This window comes from Oncorhynchus kisutch, linkage group LG22, assembly GCF_002021735.2.
Source record: "Oncorhynchus kisutch isolate 150728-3 linkage group LG22, Okis_V2, whole genome shotgun sequence".
Lineage (NCBI taxonomy): Eukaryota > Metazoa > Chordata > Actinopteri > Salmoniformes > Salmonidae > Oncorhynchus > Oncorhynchus kisutch.
The window spans coordinates 27,996,902-28,015,631 of NC_034195.2; the positions used below are offsets into that span (position 1 = coordinate 27,996,902).

General features: G+C 41.2%; 1 protein-coding gene across 1 annotated transcript in view; it reads left to right on the forward strand.

Moving 5' to 3' along the window:
• Nucleotides 1-18,730, forward strand: part of LOC109866943 (talin-2) — a 145,629-nt gene that overhangs the window by 47,845 nt on the left and 79,054 nt on the right. The window contains exon 2 of the mRNA XM_020455870.2: nucleotides 2,100-2,147. The gene's annotated coding sequence lies outside the window, so the exon portion shown is untranslated. The remainder of the gene's footprint in view (nucleotides 1-2,099; nucleotides 2,148-18,730) is intronic.

Below are 18,730 nucleotides of genomic sequence, written 5' to 3' on the forward strand. Positions count from 1 at the left end.
AGTGCTGAAACATGAAGTAAGACCATATAATAAAACATTGATCAGTCTTTCTAACCGGGGCTCATTCCATCAGACATGTTGTCCTCCCTTCTGAGCAGTGATCAGACCCCAGCTTCCTCCCACAGCTGCTGCAGAGAGCCATCAGGAAGTACTCCTGTCCTCTGCTGGGTTAGCTCCATCCAACCAATGTCAAGACTGGGCTCTTCTCCCATAACTTCTCCATTACTTTTACTGCTTACGGAATGTCTTCCTCTATGACAGCTCTTTATTCCTCCCTAGGAAGTTAAAGAATTATAAATCATTACAGTTTTATGGATTTATCTTTGAGATGATGACATAGGTTGGCTTCCACAATGTACAACATGGGCAGGCAATCCTCAGGTCTTTTGCAGATGTGAGGACAGTTTGTTCCTTTCTACAGTAAGTGCTTCACTGTGCAGAGGAGGAGTCAGTGTGCTAAATTTAATGACTCACTGATTCTGAAGAATAAAATAACCACCCCTGTAAAGTGTATCTTATTTCAACTAATATGTCTACCTCCCTCATGTTCTTTCAAGGTTGTTGACATAGTACTTTAGTGTGTGTTTATTTGTTTGTTTATCTAGTGGGGGCACTATGCATATTTATTAGATGATAGAAAACATTGCACTCCCCTGTGCCCAAGCAAAATGTATGTACTGTACAACTTCAGAAATTAGTAGCAGTAATTTTAAGATTACACTATGGATACTGTTTAGCATGTATATTTATAGGATGTTAACCTATAACTACCCACAAGGGGAGAAAAGAGTCTGTGATGACCCTTTTTCCTATTTATCATATTTTGGGAATACAGAATATGAGCTAATACTGTTTTGTTACACGCTGTAAGATAGACACACTATTTCACAATTAACCAGCAATTCTGTCTCCTAAAGCATTATAAAACACTAATCCTGAACACTGTTGCAACTGTATTTAGTGCATTATCTCCAAAACTCTTGACCTAATTTTCTATGGCAGTATGGCAATTTCTAACATTTTGTCAATCATACTGAATTGTGCATAGGGGCTGCTTGAATTTATTACCTGTATATCTCATACAGTACATTGATTTGAATATGCATTGCTAGTGCATTCTCATCAATGAGGCCTACAATTCACTTGCTCTGAGACCCTTGCATCTGCCAATGAGGAAGGAAGGCGGCCTGTTTGTCTACATGTGTGTCTGGTGCTGTGCGTTCAGCAGTCTCTAAGCTCATTACAGTAATCAGGTTAAAGAGAGGGGTTCAGGGGAGCACTTGGCCTCAGGCATTCTTCCTGCAGCCTACAGTATGAGCTTGCCCCTATGGTGAGGGGAGTTCCTATCCCAGACCCAGTGGAGAGCCTGTCCTACTACAGTATGGCCCTGTCCCACTCCTAATGATCAGCTCAAACAGCCTTGGTGCGTGCAGCATGCACACTGCTATTCAACAGCACCCATGCTGTCTTAATGACTTCCTTAATTGTAAGGGCCCTCGGAGTCAGACATTCCCACACAAGTGTCGAAGGAACCTGCAAGGAAGCATTTCATTGGACAGTTCATACCATGTGTATCCTTTACATACGGCTAATAAAACTTGTAAGTGTTTGATTGTTTTCCAACAGTCCCCACACGCAGTGGCTGAGTGACACATTTGGTAAATACCAAATATTATCCTCTGTAATTACATCCTCTTGCACAGATTAACCATTGATCATTTTAAAGCCAAGCTTTGAGCTTACCTAATGATGTTACCACTTGTGCTGTTGGGAAATGTTAATGTAATATGTGTAATTATGTTGTTTATTTTGTTTTTGTAACAAGATATAAAGTAATTACATTTCCATTTTATGTTACCCTGTCATCCAAGAATGAAGATAAACCACACACTGCTTTGATTGATCACTGGGTGTATGTTTTGAGACAATACATGCTAGTATTCCTGGTTCATGCATTAGCAATCTGGTTATGGGGATAATCTTTTAGTAGGCTACAGCAGCAGAATGTGCGCTACTGAGAATCCATGATTCAGCAGTATTATATTTTCAATCGTGCATATTGCCTTCCTTTTTCTTACTGAGTCTTTGTTTCTTTCCAGCTGTAAAACCTGCTGAAATCCTTGGGCATTTTATGCTTCAGCAATAAGGTAAGCTTTGGTCTTTTCTCTCTCTGATCAAGGGATAATAATAATCAAATGAGGTTGAAGTTTAAATTAAAAGCTCACAAAATATGAAAGAAAGTTACTCTTCTAGTCTCCAGTCACAATCTTTCACTTGAAATGTTGTGAGTGTGTAGGCAGCGATTAGCAAGAGAAACTTCAATGACCATTGATTGCCTTTGTCAATCTTCGCTTGGGCCTGGTGCTGTGAATGGCTAACTGCAGAGCAAAGGCCCAAGTGCTGTCAAAAAGGTGATATTTTTTTTCCCTGTGTTCTGTATATATTTCTACACTATGACTTTGTTATAATACTGTGAAATTGTGAAAATGATGATAATGCCCTTTTAGTGTAAGAGCTGTTTGAAAAGATTGCCTGAAATTTCAGCCTGTTTTGTTCGGATGGAGTTTTGCCCTGCCTGGTGTCATCATTAGTTAATAGACCAATAAGAAAGAGAATTCCAAACATCTCTGCCAATGACAGCTAGTTTTCAGTTTCCTCCTCCCCATTCAGGCCACTTCCAGACAGTCTGAGCACAATTCTTGCTTAAGCGATTATTCTTTGCTAAGAAGCAATTTTTGTATATTTTTGACCATTTTAATTGAAAACAATTATTTAATATTGAGATGTTGTAAAAACAGCTACATTGAACCTTTTTAATGGTTATTTCACTGCATGAAGCTGACAGAAGCCACCTGACCTGGGTATTCCACAAAAGGTTTTGCTATGGCAACCAACAGATGTGGAGCATGAAATAGTGGCCTTAACTAAGTGCTGCAGGATCCTTCACATGCTCCAATCCCTAATCCTTAGCTGCTCTTGTAGCTCCTCGGTAGGTCCGTCAGTCCAGCCACCAGCCCTGGCCTGCCCTGTCCTGGAGGGGCTCATTGTACCCTTCCCTATTACCCTATAGCACTGTCTGTAGGAAGCCTACAGACCCAAACACATCCCAGATGACCCTTCAGATATAAAGCATGTGTTGAACAATGAATGTGGGAGCCTAATTATGGTGGAGAGGGATGTGTTGAGCTGATCAGATGTTTGAGCTGGATTTCTGCTGGATGTTTTTAATCAGAAACAGGGCATGGCCTAAGGTCTGATTGTAAGGTGTAAATGCAGTTCTAGGTGAAAAGTGCTTACAAGGGAGTTCTGATTTGATGCCTAAATGACTTTCAAAAATGTTTAATTGCAGTGCACAACCGTATCAATTCCAGTGAACGAGCTGTATGCTAAGGAGTAAACACAAACAAGTAGATTACCTTTCCTCTCTGCTACATTGTGGGGGCAGATGTTCCGAAGGGAGTTTTTCTGTTCTTCCCATAAAGTATGTTTGGATATGTGGCCAGTACAGGTCATGGGTGCTCTGGTTAGTGGGCTTGAATCAGAGGGAAAATGTGGATGTTGGCTGGGTAGTTAATGGTTCTCAGCTGTCAGCATGTGACACACCCAGACCCCATCTGAGACTAACCATAGAAAAGGGGGTTGAAATTGTATGGGTAAAATGCTTAATGATTGGGAGAAGGCTATGTTTCTTCCTCCTCCTTCTCTCACATTGTGCTCTGGATGTTTTGCTCGGACAAAGTGTGAAGTCGCTGATGAACGTGCTAGTTTTCACTTAATAAGAAATGTAACAAAAAACGAATCCTTATTTTAAATAAATTAGAGTATTGGCATTTTATCCATGATTTTACCAGGTAAGTTGACTGAGAACACATTCTCATTTGCAGCAACAACCTGGGGAATAGTTACAGGGGAGAGGAGGGGGATGAATGAGCCAATTATAAACTGGGGATTATTAGGTGACCATGATGGCCAGATTGGGAATTTAGCCAGGACACCAGGGTTAACACCCCTACTCTTACAATAAGTGCCAAGGGATCTTTAATGACCACAGAGAGTCAGGACACCTGTTTAACATCCCATCCAAAAGACATCACCCTACACAGGGCAGTGTCACCCAATCACTGCCCTGGGGCATTGGGATATTTTTTTGAGGAAAGAGTGCCTCCTACTGGCCCTCGAACAAATTCCAGCAGCATCTGGTCTCCCATCCAGGGACTGACAAGGACCAACCCTGCTTAGCTTCAGAAGCAAGCCAGCAGTGGTATGCAGGGTGGTATGCTGCTGGCTAAACTGGGCTGTCAGGGTAGGAATGGGAATACATGTATTTTGGTATTTGTATGTCTTCTCAAGGGATTGTATGGGAACATTGGAGGAAACAAAATCAGCCAAGTGTGTCTTTGCGTAGCTCTCTTAAGAAATGGCTTCCAATTTGTCAGCAGGCCTCGAGCACACGGTACCTTTAGAATAACTTTCTGAAGTGGATCATATTTGTTGCAGGAGAAGCTGTTTGTTTACACCTTTTCCAGACAGTTTAAACATTAGATTCTCCTTGCTTTCAGAGCGTGCTGCTGAGAGAAAAGCAAACCTGCTTGAAGTGGCACAGAGATGTAGTGTGTTTGGAATGTGCTCAGTGTTCATTAAACAATGGAGGAGAGGTGCTGTTAGTTTGCTTTGACCTTTTATTGTTCACTCTGGATGTTGACCAATCCTTAATTATCTTGAATAGGGAACATGTAGTAAAACGCTGCCTTCCTAATTCAATGTGTGGAGGGGAGTTTTGCCTGAGTGCTTTAACAGCTGGCTTGTTTAGTCTTGTTTGGTTACCTTGCCTCCATTGCGTGTAGGAAAGTTGTACTTTTTTCAGGCCATGAGTCCTGTGAGAGGATAATTGGTCCACAGCAATAATTTCCTGTAGCCAGGATTCTGGAACGATGTACAAGCAGTAGTAATGTGGTTTGATAAAAGGACAGGTCATACCAGCTGAACACCAAATGAGCAAGGCTCCTCTCAAAGCAGTGGTTGGTACTTTTACCTTTTCACTTCAGTTTGTTTAAAGTACAGAAATAACAGGTCTCAGGTTTATACAATGTAACGGTTTTATAATGCACTCCTACAGAGAGCACTCTCACTGATGCAGTTAAATTAAGATGACAGTTTTGCTGAGAGGTGTTGTAATTTTTCAGGCACACTCCATCAAAATGAATCAATCTCTTTTCCTGCCTCCGAGATGGCTGAGCTCTTAATACTATCTTTGTTTATCTGACATTTGAAAGCAGATTTTGTTTTAAATGTTAAGCACAGCAGGGAATGCTTTTATGAGGATGACCTTGCAGGGAGTGGCAGCTCTAAACCTGTAGTAACTGAAGTGGCCCAGCCTGCCCCTGCTGTCCAGCCTGGAATGTCCAGGAAAAGGTGGGAAATGCAGAGTCATGGCAACAGGGGCCAGAGTCAGTGATGTGGAAACAATGGGCCAACAACATAATCTCTCTCTGACCTTCTTCCATCAGAGAATAACAAGGTTGACTCAGTTCTGAAGTTTTTTATGATTAATAAAACATTCACATGGATGTTGTTCAAAATACATTATGCATCCTTGATCTAAATACAATTGGTCAAAAACCTGCATGCAGATAAAGGAAAGGCTCATCCCCAACAGTAGTGTGATGGTGATATACACTACCTTTCAAAGGTTTGGGGTCACTTAGAAATGTCCTTGTTTTAAAATAAAAGCTAATTTTTTGTCCATTAAAATAACATCAAATTGATCATAAATACAGTGTAGACATTATTAATGTTGTAAATGACTATTGTTGCTGGAAACAGATGATTTTTAATAGAATATCTATGTAGGCGTCAAGAGGCCCATTATCAATGTGATGTTATTTTAATGGACAAAAAAGGTGCTTTCTTTAAAAAACAAGGACATTTCTAAGTGACCCCAAACTTTTGAACGATAGTGTATACTGAAAGAAAATATAAACGAGACATGCAATTTCAACGATTTTACTGAGTTATAGTTCATATAAGGAAATCAGGCAATTTAATTAAATTCATTAGGCAATAATCCATGGATTTCACATGATTGGGCAGGGTCGCAGCCACTTGGGAGCCAGGCCCACCTTCTGGGGAGCCGGGCCCACCTACTGGAGAGCCAGGCCCAGCCAATCAGAATGAGTTTTTCCCCACAAAAGGGCTTTATTACAGACAGAAATACTCCTCAGTTTCATGAGTTGCAGCAGGTGAAGAAGCCGGATGTCAACCTTTACCTGGCATGGTTACAAGTGGTCTGCGGTTGTGAGGCTGGTTGGACATTCTGCCGAAATTCTCTAAAATGATGTTGGAGGTGGCTTATGGTAGAGCAAATAATATTCAATTCTCTGGCAACAGCTCTGGTGGACATTCCTGGAGTCAGCATGCCAATTGCAACCTCAAAACTTGAGTATACCTGTGGCATTGTGTTGTGACACAACTGCAAATTTCAGAGTGGCCTTTTGTTTCCAGCACAAGGTGCACCTGTGTGATGAGCATGTCAGCTTCTTGATATGCCACACCTGTCAGGTGGATGGATTATCTTGGCAAAGGAGAAATGCTCACTAACAGGGATTCAAACAAAATTGTGCACAAGAGAGAGGATGGCTGTGAGCTGGAGAGGAGAGGCTGGACCAGGGATTGCAGTTACCTGATTTACAGAACATGACACACTGGCCAGGATTTATGACCGGCAGGCAATGCTCTGAGCATGCTTCTAAATACTGATGCTCTGATGCTCCCAGTCTCTTGATCTGAACGCAAGGGGATATCTCCCAGAGCAACACAGATTGACCTACTACAGTACGTGCTGTATTAACGATGATTCAATTTCAAATCATAATTACCCATATGTTTAACGATGCACGACTAGTAATTCAATCACAAGAACCATTCATATTGTAGTTGTTGGTATATGATTCCCTAAGCTTTGTTCCTTGTAAGTCACTCTGTACAGTACCGTATGTGTTACTGTCGGTGTACCTAAGGGCAGGGGAAAGCTCTGCCAGGTACATTGTGTTTATATGGCGTCTGTGCTGGTTTTACCGTGTGTGAGAGACAGGAAGAGGGAGTATCCCAACTGTCTGTTAGCCTATGGAAGCAGCAGCACACTGATTTTCATATGCCCATTTTAATCAGTGCAGAGAGGTAAAGCATGTTTGCTCTAGCGCTGTTCAGAGAGGGAGGTCGTAGATTCCGATGTTTGTTTCTGTAACCCCACCACCCCACCACCCCAACCCCTCTCATTCTCTCTCTCTCTCTCTCTCTCTCTCTCTCTCTCTCTCTCTCCTTAATTACTGTCACATTACATGATGCTCCTCTCTCCCGCTCTCCTCTCCCTCTGGTAATAGTGCATATTACTCCAATTCCGACTTGATTCAAACTCTAGAGTTACTGTAGCACGCACCAGTCAGCTTCAGTGCAGGAGCAGAGAGAAGAGCAACATTATTGCCATAATGGAGTCCTTTTTTGTTTTCGAGGAGATGGATAGCTGTTTTTGACCTTGATTCCATTTCATTTATCAGAATACTCTCATTTTTTCTAAGCTTTTTGTTTGGCCGATAAATAATAGGAAGGCTGTTTCCAAAGCCCTACAAGTACTCTATATGTGGTCTGATCCATCTTGGATGTGCACCCAGTGGTGTTTGCAGAAGACAGCAGAGCAGTGTTTCCATTAGCCGGATTTTGGCATATAATTTTTTTTTTAAGCCGATAAATAAAATTGGCACAGACAAGCCTGGAGAAGAAGAAAAAAATCCCATTTTGAAATAATGCTTGTTAGCCTATTCATTTATGGAAATACCAGCAGATGTAAATACATTTGACCGGTCATGCTTATCAGTCTAGGTTAATTTGCATAATTTATTGGAATAAAATTGCTGTGTGTGTAAATTCACTGTCTTATTTATCACACGCGCACAGCATACAGATAGATAAAGAGCCTTTGAGTGGACAGTCTGTCAGACAGCTGCTGCTACTGTACAACATCTCAAACAGCATAGGCAATGGAAGGCAGGCTTCATTCATTTTGAGAATGACGCAAATATAAATTTCCACAAAGTTTGCTGCTTCAGTATCTTTAGATATTTTTGTCAGATGTTACTATGGAATACTGAAGTATAATTACCAGCATTTCATAAGTGTCAAAGGCTTTTATTGACAATTACATGAAGTTGATGCAAAGAGTCAATATTTGCAGTGTTGACCCTTCTTTTTGAAGACCTCTGAAATCCACCCTGGCATGCTGTCAATTAACTTCTAGGCCACATCCTGACTGATGGCAGCCTATTCTTGCATAATCAATGCTTGGAGTTTGTCAGAATTTGTGGGTTTTTGTTTGTTCACCTGCCTGTTGACGATTGACCACAAGTTCTCAATGGGATTAAGGTCTGGGGAGTTTTCTGGCCATGGACCCAAATGTCGATGTTTAGTTCCCCAAGCCACTTAATCATTACTTTTGCCTTATGGCAAGGTGCTCCATCATGCTGGAAAAGGCACTGTTCATCACCAAACTGTTTCTGGATGGTTGGGAGAAGTTGCTCTCGGAGGATGTGTTGGTACCATTCTTTATTCATGGCTGTGTTCTTAGGCAAAGAAGCAACCTTGGCTGAGAAGCTACCCCACACATGAATGGTCTCAGGATGCTTTACTGTTGGCATGACACAGGACTGATGGTAGCGCTCACCTTGTCTTTTCCGGACAATTTTGTTTCCGGATGCCCCAAACAATCAGAATGGGGATTCATCAGAGAAAATGACTTTACCCCAGTCCTCAGCAGTCCAATCCCTGTACCTTTTGCAGAATATCAGTCTGTCCCTGATGTTTTTCCTGGAGAGAAGTGGCTTCTTTGCTGCCCTTCTTGACACCAGGCCATCCTCCAAAGGTCTTCGCCTCACTGTGCGTGTAGATGCACTCGCACCTGTCTGCTTCCATTCATGAGCAAGCTCTGTACTGGTGGTGCCCCGATCCCGCAGCTGCATCAACTTTGGGAGACGGTCCTGGTGCTTGCTGGACTTTCTTGGATGCCCTGAAGCCTTCTTCACATCAATTTAACTTCTCTCCTTGAAGTTCTTGATGATCCGATAAAAGGTTGATTTATGTGCAATCTTACTGGCAGCAGCAATATCCTTGCCTGTGAAGCCCTTTTTGTGCAAATCAATGATGACAGCACGTGTTTCCTTGGAGGTAACCATGGTTGACAGAGGAAGAACAATGATTCCAAGCACCACCCTCTTTTTGAAGCTTCCAGTCTGTTTTTCAATCTCAATCAGCATGACAGAGTGATCTCCAGCCTTGTCCTCGTCAACACTCACACCTGTGTTAACGAGAGAATCACTGACATGTCAGCTAGTCTTTTTTGGGGAGGGCTGAAATGCAGTAGAAATGTGTTTTTGTATTCAGTTCATTTGCATGGTAAAAAGGGACTTTGCAATTAATTGCAATTCATCTGATCACTCTTCATAACATTGTGGAGTATATGCAAATTGCCATCATACAAACTGAGGCAGCAGTGTGAAAATTAATATTTGTGTCATTCTCAAAACATTTTGCCACGACTGTACATTTCTAAACAATATTTTCATCTCTGTCACATGAAAACGCTCGCTTTGACAATGTGTTTTCCTGCTAATTGCATTATGAAACAAATATTTGCACATAGCACACTGCCTTGTGCACAGTGCTGCACTTATAATGTGAAGAAATAATAGGTTATCAACATTTTAAGTTAAAGATTCTGTGACCTACCAAGGCCTACTGGTTGAAATGAATTTAGGATCTGTTGTCCCACAACTGTCCCAGAGTCTGTTGGGAAAAGGATATTTCTTTCTCGACAAGCTGACCAATAGAATAGGTATACTTTTCTACTATGAGGATAGTAGATTGGCATAGGCTACTGATTTTGCTGTTCATTACAGTTGTTGGATGAGCATAAGTAGCCTAAATGTGGGCATCGGAATTCGGCAAGAAGGACCACATCCTTGCATCCTGACTTACATGTTCTGTTAAGATAAATCACATTTAGATTATGATAATTCATGTCATTCTGAGCAAGGTGGGTGGACGTCATAATCAGGTTATTCACCCAATGCGTATGGGTCCGGTAAATTTCTCAAATGACCAGCGCCGCATTTTCCTAACTGAAACCCTGCAGCAAAGCTGGCTGACATCATCATGACAGTGGTCTGAGGATGGGGGGGGGGCTGATCTGTGTCAGTCCTACTGAACCACTAACTCTGATTCATACAGCCAGCGGTCAGACACATATCCATCCACATCCCTTTTCATCTGCCACACCAATGGTATTATTCACCTTTACCTGCGACCTATGTACTGTATACTGGTGTTTTCCGTGTGAGTGAGTATGATCTCATGGTGCATTGTTTGGGCTGAGATGAGAGGAGAGAGCATGTCAGACGCAAGCTGATCTCATGTCTCCAACCATCCTCACTAGATCAGATCACAAACTTACAGTACACACTTACAGTTGAAGTCGGAAGTTTACATACACCTTAGCCAAATACATTTCTACTCAGTTTTTCACAATTCATGACATTTAATCGTTGTAAAAAATCCCTGTCTTAAGTCAGTTAGGATCACCACTTTATTTTAAGAATGTGAAATGTCAGAATAATAGTAGAGTGATTTATTTAAGCTTTTATTTCTTTCATCAAATTCCCAGTGGGTCAGAAGTTTACATACACTCCATTAGTATTTGGTAGCGTTGCCTTTAAATAGTTTAACTTGGGTCAAATGTTTTGGGTAGCGTTCCACAAGCTTCCCACAATAAGTTGAATTTTGGCCCATTCCTCCTGACAGAGCTGGTGTAACTGAATCAGGTTTGTAGGCCTCCTTGCTCGCACACGCTTTTTCAGTTCTGGCCACACATTTTGTATAGGATTGAGGTCAGGGCTTTGTGATGGCCACTGCAATACCTTGACTTTTTTTTATTCTTAAGCTATTTTGCCACAACTTTGGAAGTATGCTTGGGGTCATTGTCCATTTTGAAGACCCATTTGCGACCAAGCTTTAACTTCCTGGCTGATGTCGCTTCAATATATCCACATAATTTTCCTACCTCATGACCTATTTTGTGAAGTGCACCAGTCCCTCCTGCAGCAAATCACCCGCCCAACATGATGCTGCCACCCCTGTGCTTCACGGTTGGGATGGTGTTCTTCAGCTTGCAAGCATCCCCCTTTTTCTTCCAAAAATAACGATGGTCATTGTGGCCAAGCAGTTCTATTTTTGTTTCATCAGACCAGAGGACATTTCTCCAAAAAATACGATCTTTGCTTCATGGCTGAGCGGGCTTTCAGGTTATGTCGATATAGGACTTGTTTTACTGTGTATATAGATACTTTTGAACCTGTTTCATCCAGCATCTTTACAAGGTCCTTTGCTGTTGTTCTGTGATCGATTTGCACTTTTCCCACCAATGTACGTTCATCTCTAGGAGACAGAACGCGTCTCCTTCCTGAGCTGTATGACGGCGACGTGGTCCCATGGTGTTTATACTTACATACTATTGTTTGTACAGATGAATGTGGTACCTTCAGGCATTTGGATATTGCTCTCGAAGATTAACCAGATTGGGGAGGTCTAAAAATTTTTTTTACAAATTATTTTGATATTCCCATGATGTCAAGCAAAGAGGCACTGAGTTTGAAGGTAGGCCTTGAAATGCATCCACAGATACACCTCCTATTGACTCAAATTATGTCATTTAGCCTATCAGAAGCTTCTAAAGCCATGATGGAATTTTCTGGAATTTTCCAAGATGTTTAAAGGCACAGTCAACCTAGTGTATATAAACTTCTGACCCACTGGAATTGTGATTCAGTGACATAATCTGTCTGTAAACAGTTGTTTGAAGAACTTTCCGTGTCATGCACAAAGTAGATGTCCTAACCGACTGGCCAAAACTGTAGTTTGTTCACAAGAAATTTGTGAAGTGGTTGAAAACTAGTTTTAATGACTCCAACCTAAGTGCATATAAACTTCCGGCTTCAACTGTATATAAGACCAACATATGTACTGGATATTCAGCAGAGATTTACTAAAGATTCAAGATTATCAAGAAAAGTTACTCATTGTTTTAGTACTCTAGTGCTGCATGCAGATAAGCCAGGTAAAGGCTTTGTCTTTCTCTACCGTCTTGACCAAAGGGACCACTCAGGCTTGAAGAGAGGAATCCAAACGGAACCTCCCACAATCTTGAAGAGTGGAGCCAGGGAATCAAGTCAGGATTGGAGCCCGTGACGACCCTGGGTAGGAGTACAACCCAGTCAGTGACTGCAGCTATTGGGATGGAGTGCTGCTCTGCTCTCTTCTCTTATCCTCTCGTAGCTCATCCTGCCTTGGCCAAGTCACAAGCTGATTCTTCATGTCTTACAATGTATACTGTGTCATCTGAGTGCCAGATGTATTCCCTCTAAGATTTGTTAGACATTACATAGTATATTATAAATCCCTTGAATGTTCTACAATTATTTCCACTAATAAGCTGTACTCCTTTGAAAGTAGTGTAAGTGGAGCAAGTATCATTTTAGAACCACCAACATAATGATCGTAGAGGATTGACTCTGTTTTACTTACAAAATCCTCTGATACTGTGTGTTATGTTGGTTTAATCTAAGGATTTATCCTCAAGATTTAGGAATACAGATTTTTGACCCGATTTGAGTATCAATGGAAGTTTTGTAGAGGTAAACCATCATATTAGCTCAACCAAATGGCTGAGTGGTTTCCACTTAAATGCTCAGGGAGACAGGGGTCTATTTATTGCATGTATCTCAGAGGATCCGTGTGAAGCATTGCTGGAGGACGTTCTACTTTGCTGGGTATTTTTAGCTAGAGTAAAAGGAGCTGCTTTCTCCCTCCCCACTGCGACGAGGGCAAGATTGACCTTTTCTGTCAGCATCTGTACCTTCAAATGACAGAGGAAAGCCTATATCTTCTCTGAGTCAGGGTCAGTGGAGACACAACAGACTGCTCATCGTTACTGTTGGAGACATATTGTCTGTATGCAGGGGTCAAATGGTGAATTTCCTGATGGTTTAATGTTGCTGGTTGCTGAACCGTTGGCCTTATTGATAGTACAGTGGGCCTCCACAACCAAAACCATATTTTATTCCATTTATGCTGTACTTTCAAAGCCGCTACTGATGACCTTACAAAATCCTTGTACTGAATTAGATTTTGTGCAATGCATTTTCTGTAGAGAAGGCCAAACATGGTTCATTGTTCATGGGCATAAGGCTAGTCTGAAGATGTATTATTATCATTGGAAGAGTTTCAATTAGTTTCATCACAAAATTAGAGTGAAGGCCTCAGATTAATGGTTAATCATGGTGGTTGTATTTAGTTCAGCACACAAATAGGCCAAACTATGGCTAAGTGTTTTGAAAAAGGAAGTAGGTTAAACAAGGACATCTTGTCTTGATATGAAAAGACTATTAGGAATGTATTGTGTTTGATTTTGCCATTGCCTTCTGTGTGTAATTGCTTGAGTCTTATGTGCAGCATGTTTGTATGAATGTATAATAGTGAAACAGATAAGCATGTGATTACAGTATGTTTACTACTACAGATTTGCTCTCCTATCCATCCTATTCATACAAAAAGTATTTTTGGTTCCAAAACCATCTGTGGATGTGGATTCATCTGACAGAGTTTAGTAACTCCTGTCTCGTTTGATATTCAGAACCCAATGTAGTTAAAGGCCTAGTGCCATCAAAAACTAGATTTTTCCACACTGAGGTTGGATTAATACTGTGAGAATTACGATAATGCCCTTTTAGTGTAAGAGCTATTTAAAAAGATTGCCTAAAATTTCAGCCTGTTTTGGTGAGATGGAGCTTTGGCCTGCCTGGTGATATCACCAGACGGTAAATGTGTTAATAGACCATTAAGAAAGAGAGTTAGTTCCAAACTTCTCTGCCAATAACATCTAGTTTTCAGTTTTCCCCTCCCCTCTCAGGGAGGGAGTTTTGCCAAGTCGGATAGGACATCTACTAACCGATGTCCTAACATCTACTAAAAAGTCATTTTTACAACAATTGTTTACAGACAGATTATTTCACTTAGATTTTGCTGTATCACAATTCCAGTGGGTTTACAAACACTAACTTGACTGCATTTAAACAGCTTGGAAAATTACAGAAAATTATGTCTTGGCTTTAGAAGCATCTGATAGGCTAATTGACACCATTTGAGTCAATTGGAGGTGTACCTGTGGAGGTATTTCAAGATCTACCTTCAAACTCAGTACCTCTTTGCTTGACATCATGGGAAAATCAAAAGAAATCAGCCAAGACAAAAGCTTGGTTGCAGATGGGTCTTCCAAATGGACAATACTTGCATACTTCCAAAGTTGTGGCAAAATGGCTTAAGGACAACAAGGCCAAGGTATTGGAGTGGCCATCACAAAGCCCTGACCTCAATCCTATAGAACATGTGTGGCCAGAACTGAAAAAGAGTGTGAGGGCAAGGAGGCCTTACAAACCTGACTCAGTTACACCGGCTCTGTCAGGAGGAATGGGCCAAAATTCACCCAACTTATTGTGGGAAGCTTGTGGAAGGCTACCCGAAACATTTGACCCAAGTTAAACAATTTAAAGGCAATGCTACCAAATACAAATTGAGTGTATGTAAACCTCTGACCCACTGGGATTGTGATGAAAGAAAGAAAATATTAAATAAGTCATTCTCTCTACTACTATTCTGACATTTCACATTCTTAAAATAAAGGGGTGATCCTAATTGACCTATGACAGGGAATTTTTACTATGATTAAATGTCAGTAATTGTGAAAAACTGATTTCAAATGTACAATCGTGGCCAAAAGTTTTGAGAATGACGCAAATATTAATTTACACAAAGTTTGCTGCTTCAGTGTCTTTAGATATTTTTGTCAGATGTTACTATGGAATACTGAAGTATAATTACAAGTATTTCATAAGTGTCAAAGGCTTTTATTGACAATTACATGAAGTTGATGCAGAGTTAATATTTGCACCCTGGCATGCTGTCAATTAACTTCTGGGCCACATCCTGCCTTATGGCAGCCCATTCTTGCATAATCAAAGCTTGGAGTTTGTCAGAATTTGTGGGTTTTTGTTTGTCCACCCGCCTGTGGAGGATTGATCACAAGTTCTCAATGGGATTAAGGTCTGGGGAGTTTCCTGCCCATGGACCCATATATCGATGTTTTGTTCCCCGAGCCACTTAGTTATCACCTTTGCCTTATGGCAAGGTGTGCCATCATGCTGGAAAATGCACTGTTCTTCACCAAACTGTTTCTGGATGGTTTGGAGAAGTTCCTCTCGGAGGATGTGTTGGTACCATTCTTTATTCATGGCTGTGTTCTTGGCAAAATTGTGTGTGAGCCCACTCTCTTGGCTGAGAAGCAACCCCACACATGAATGGTCTCAGGATGCTTTACTGTTGGCATGACACAGGACTGATGGCAGCGCTCACCTTGTCTTCTCCAGACAAGCTTATTTCCAGATGCCCCAAAGAATCGGAAAGGGGATTCATCAGAGAAAATGACTTTACCCCAGTCCTCAGCAGTCCAATCCCTGTACCTTTTGCAGAATATCAGTCTGTCCCTGATGTTTTTCCTGGAGAGAAGTGGCTTCTTTGCTGCCCTTCTTGACACCAGGCCATCCTCCAAAAGTCTTCGCCTCACTGTGCGTGTAGAATCACTCACACCTGCCTGCTGCCATTCATGAGCAAGCTCTGTACTGGTGGTGCCCCGATTCTGCAGCTAAATCAACTTTCGGCGACTGTCCTGGCGCTTGCTGGACTTTCTTGGGCGCCCTGAAGCCTTCTACACTACAATTGAACCGCTCTTCTTGAAGTTCTTGATGATCCGATAAAAGATTGATTTAGGTGCAATCTTACTGGCAGCAATATCCTTGCCTGTGAAGCCCTTTTTGTGCAAATCAATGATGACGGCACGTGTTTCCTTGGAGGTAACCATGGTTGACAGAGGAAGAACATTGATTCCAAGCACCACCCTCCTCTTGAAGCTTCCAGTCTGTTTTTCGAACTCAATCAGCATGACAGAGTGATCTCCAGCCTTGTCTTCGTCAACACTCACACCTGTGTTAACGAGAGAATCACTGACATGATGTCAGCTGATCCTTTTGTGGCAGGACTGAAATGCAGTGGAATTTTTTGGGGGGGGATTCAGTTCATTTGCATGGCAAAGAGGGACTTTGCAATTCATTGCAATTCATCTGATCACTCTTCATAACATTCTGGAGTATATGCAAATTGCCATAATACAAACTGAGGCAGCAGACTTAATATTAATATTTGTGTCATTCTCAACTTTTGGCCATGACTGTATTTGGCTAAGGTGTATGTAAACTTCCGACTTCAACTGTAGCTAAAAAGCGATGTTTGTTTCTTTTTGACTATTTTAATTGACAAAAAATCACTGTATGGTACTTCATTTTTACCCAGAAATGATATGATGTTGAGATAAAAACATCTGCATTGGTCCTTTTAAAGATATGGGTCATAATTTGCTGCTGCATGTTCTGGGGATAAATCTGGCCCTTATCTGTACTGTATTTATGATCGTGGATTAATGCCTCTCCTACCAGGCTGTTCTTCACACCTACACTCTCTTCCAATTTGAGATCTGTTACACTCAAATTGATAAGGCTACCGGCCTTGAAATCAGAGGAAATGAACACACCTGACCTTGACTTTCTGCCATAGTTAAGTGCAAATGTTTGTGGTAGGTTGTGTTAATGTTTGTGGTAGGTTGTGTCATAGTCATGGGGCTTGAATATTATTTGCTCTTGAGAGTTGGTGTTGGTATGATATGGAAATCAGATCAGATCTGGATGTAATATATATTGAACACAAATATAAACACAACATGTAAAGTGTTGGACCCATGAGCTGAAATAAAAGATCCAAGAAATGTTCCATACGCACAAAAAGTCTATCTCTCAAATGTTGTGCACAAATTTGTTTTCATCCCTGTTAGTGAGCATTTCTCCTTTGCCAATATAATCCATCCACCTGACAGGTCTGGCATATTAAGAAGCTGATTAAACGGCATGATCATTACACAGGTGCGCCTTGGCTGTGGACAATAAAAGGCCACGCTAAAATGTGCAGTTTTGTCACATAACCCAATTCCACAGATGTCTCAACCATAAGCCGCCTCCATTGTCGTTTTAGAGAGTTTGGCAGTATGTCCAACTGGCCTCACAACTGCAGACCATGTGTAACCACACCAGCCCTGGACCTTCACATCCGCTTTCTTCACCTGCGGGATCGTCTGAGACCAGCCACCCGGACAGCTCATGAAACTGAGGAGTTTTTCTGTCGATAATAAATACTTTTTGTGTGGAAAAACTCATTCTGATTGGCTGTGCCTGGCTCCCAGTGGGTGGGCCTGGCTCCCAAGTAGGTGCCCCTGCCGAGGTCATGTGAAATCCATAGATTAGGACCTACTGCATTTATTTCAGTTGACTGATTTCCTCATAAAATTGCATGTTGCCTTTATATTTTGTTTCAGTATATCAAGTCGTCTTTAGTGGATGTGACTGCAGCTTCCAGGAAGTTATTAGCCCTATGTTGTTCAATCCTAATATAGGTAATGCTACAGACCAGAACGTGAGGGATATCCCATAGAGATTGTCATGTTTTATGAGATGACCAACAATAGATCTTCTGTTGACGTTTGCACAATCTCTTATAGTGCACCTAAGCATCACTTGGCTAAGCATCAGAGACGGAGATAGCGAGAGATAGAGACCCCCCCCCCCCCCTCTGCCTAGAGTTGATCCCAGGAGACATGCCCTGGGACTGCAGCAGATTGACCTGTCTTTTAATCAGAGGGGAATAAAAAATGGGGGGCTAATTTAGAGCACGAGTGGAGAGATGAGAGAAAGGAACCCAAGGAAAGCATTCATCAGCATGTTCTCCTCAGTACATGGAACCTTTCATCCTTCAATCTCCCAGCCTTTCAGAGAAATGCTGATGATGGATTTATGCTCATACCACTTCAGCATGCCAGGGACATATTAGTTTAATTAACAATCATAATGATTAGGCTAGTGTAAAAATAAAATGTAAAAAATTCACTTTTTTTAAATGACTATTCAATGAATTTGAGATTAATGTACAGTTTAGGTATTTGCATGTTCTTAGACAAGACCGTTAGTTTGAGGTCTGAGGATGTTTTAAATCTTATTAGAGCTTGTTAAAATCCTTATCTTAACAATGACTAGGCTGGGATATGGAGCTGGTACACTAATCCACCGTTGATCCTGATATGGCTCTAGTTGTACTATTTACAACTAGTGCTGCTGCCGAGAGGGTTGATTATTTTCGTAAAGCCAGATAAATGCTTTTAAATCTTGAACCCGTATTGTTTTTGTATTCTTATTTGCTAATAGAGGATGAGCGTTGTTAAGAAATGACATGTTTATGATCCTATTCAAATGGTTTGTGTCTGCCATTTTAAGATTCTGTTTGTCTTTTCTCTACCATGACCTTGTTAAGGTGATTGGGATGGGTGTTTTGTTTGTCTATGTAGCCTAATAAGGGTGTTGCAAGAATACAGAATTTAGTCTAGATTTTGGTGTTGCTAGAATAAAGAATAGAATTTAAAGGTTTCTGTTACTGCCTCATTTGATTGTAAACCTAAAATGTTTTATTATGGTGTGTGTAC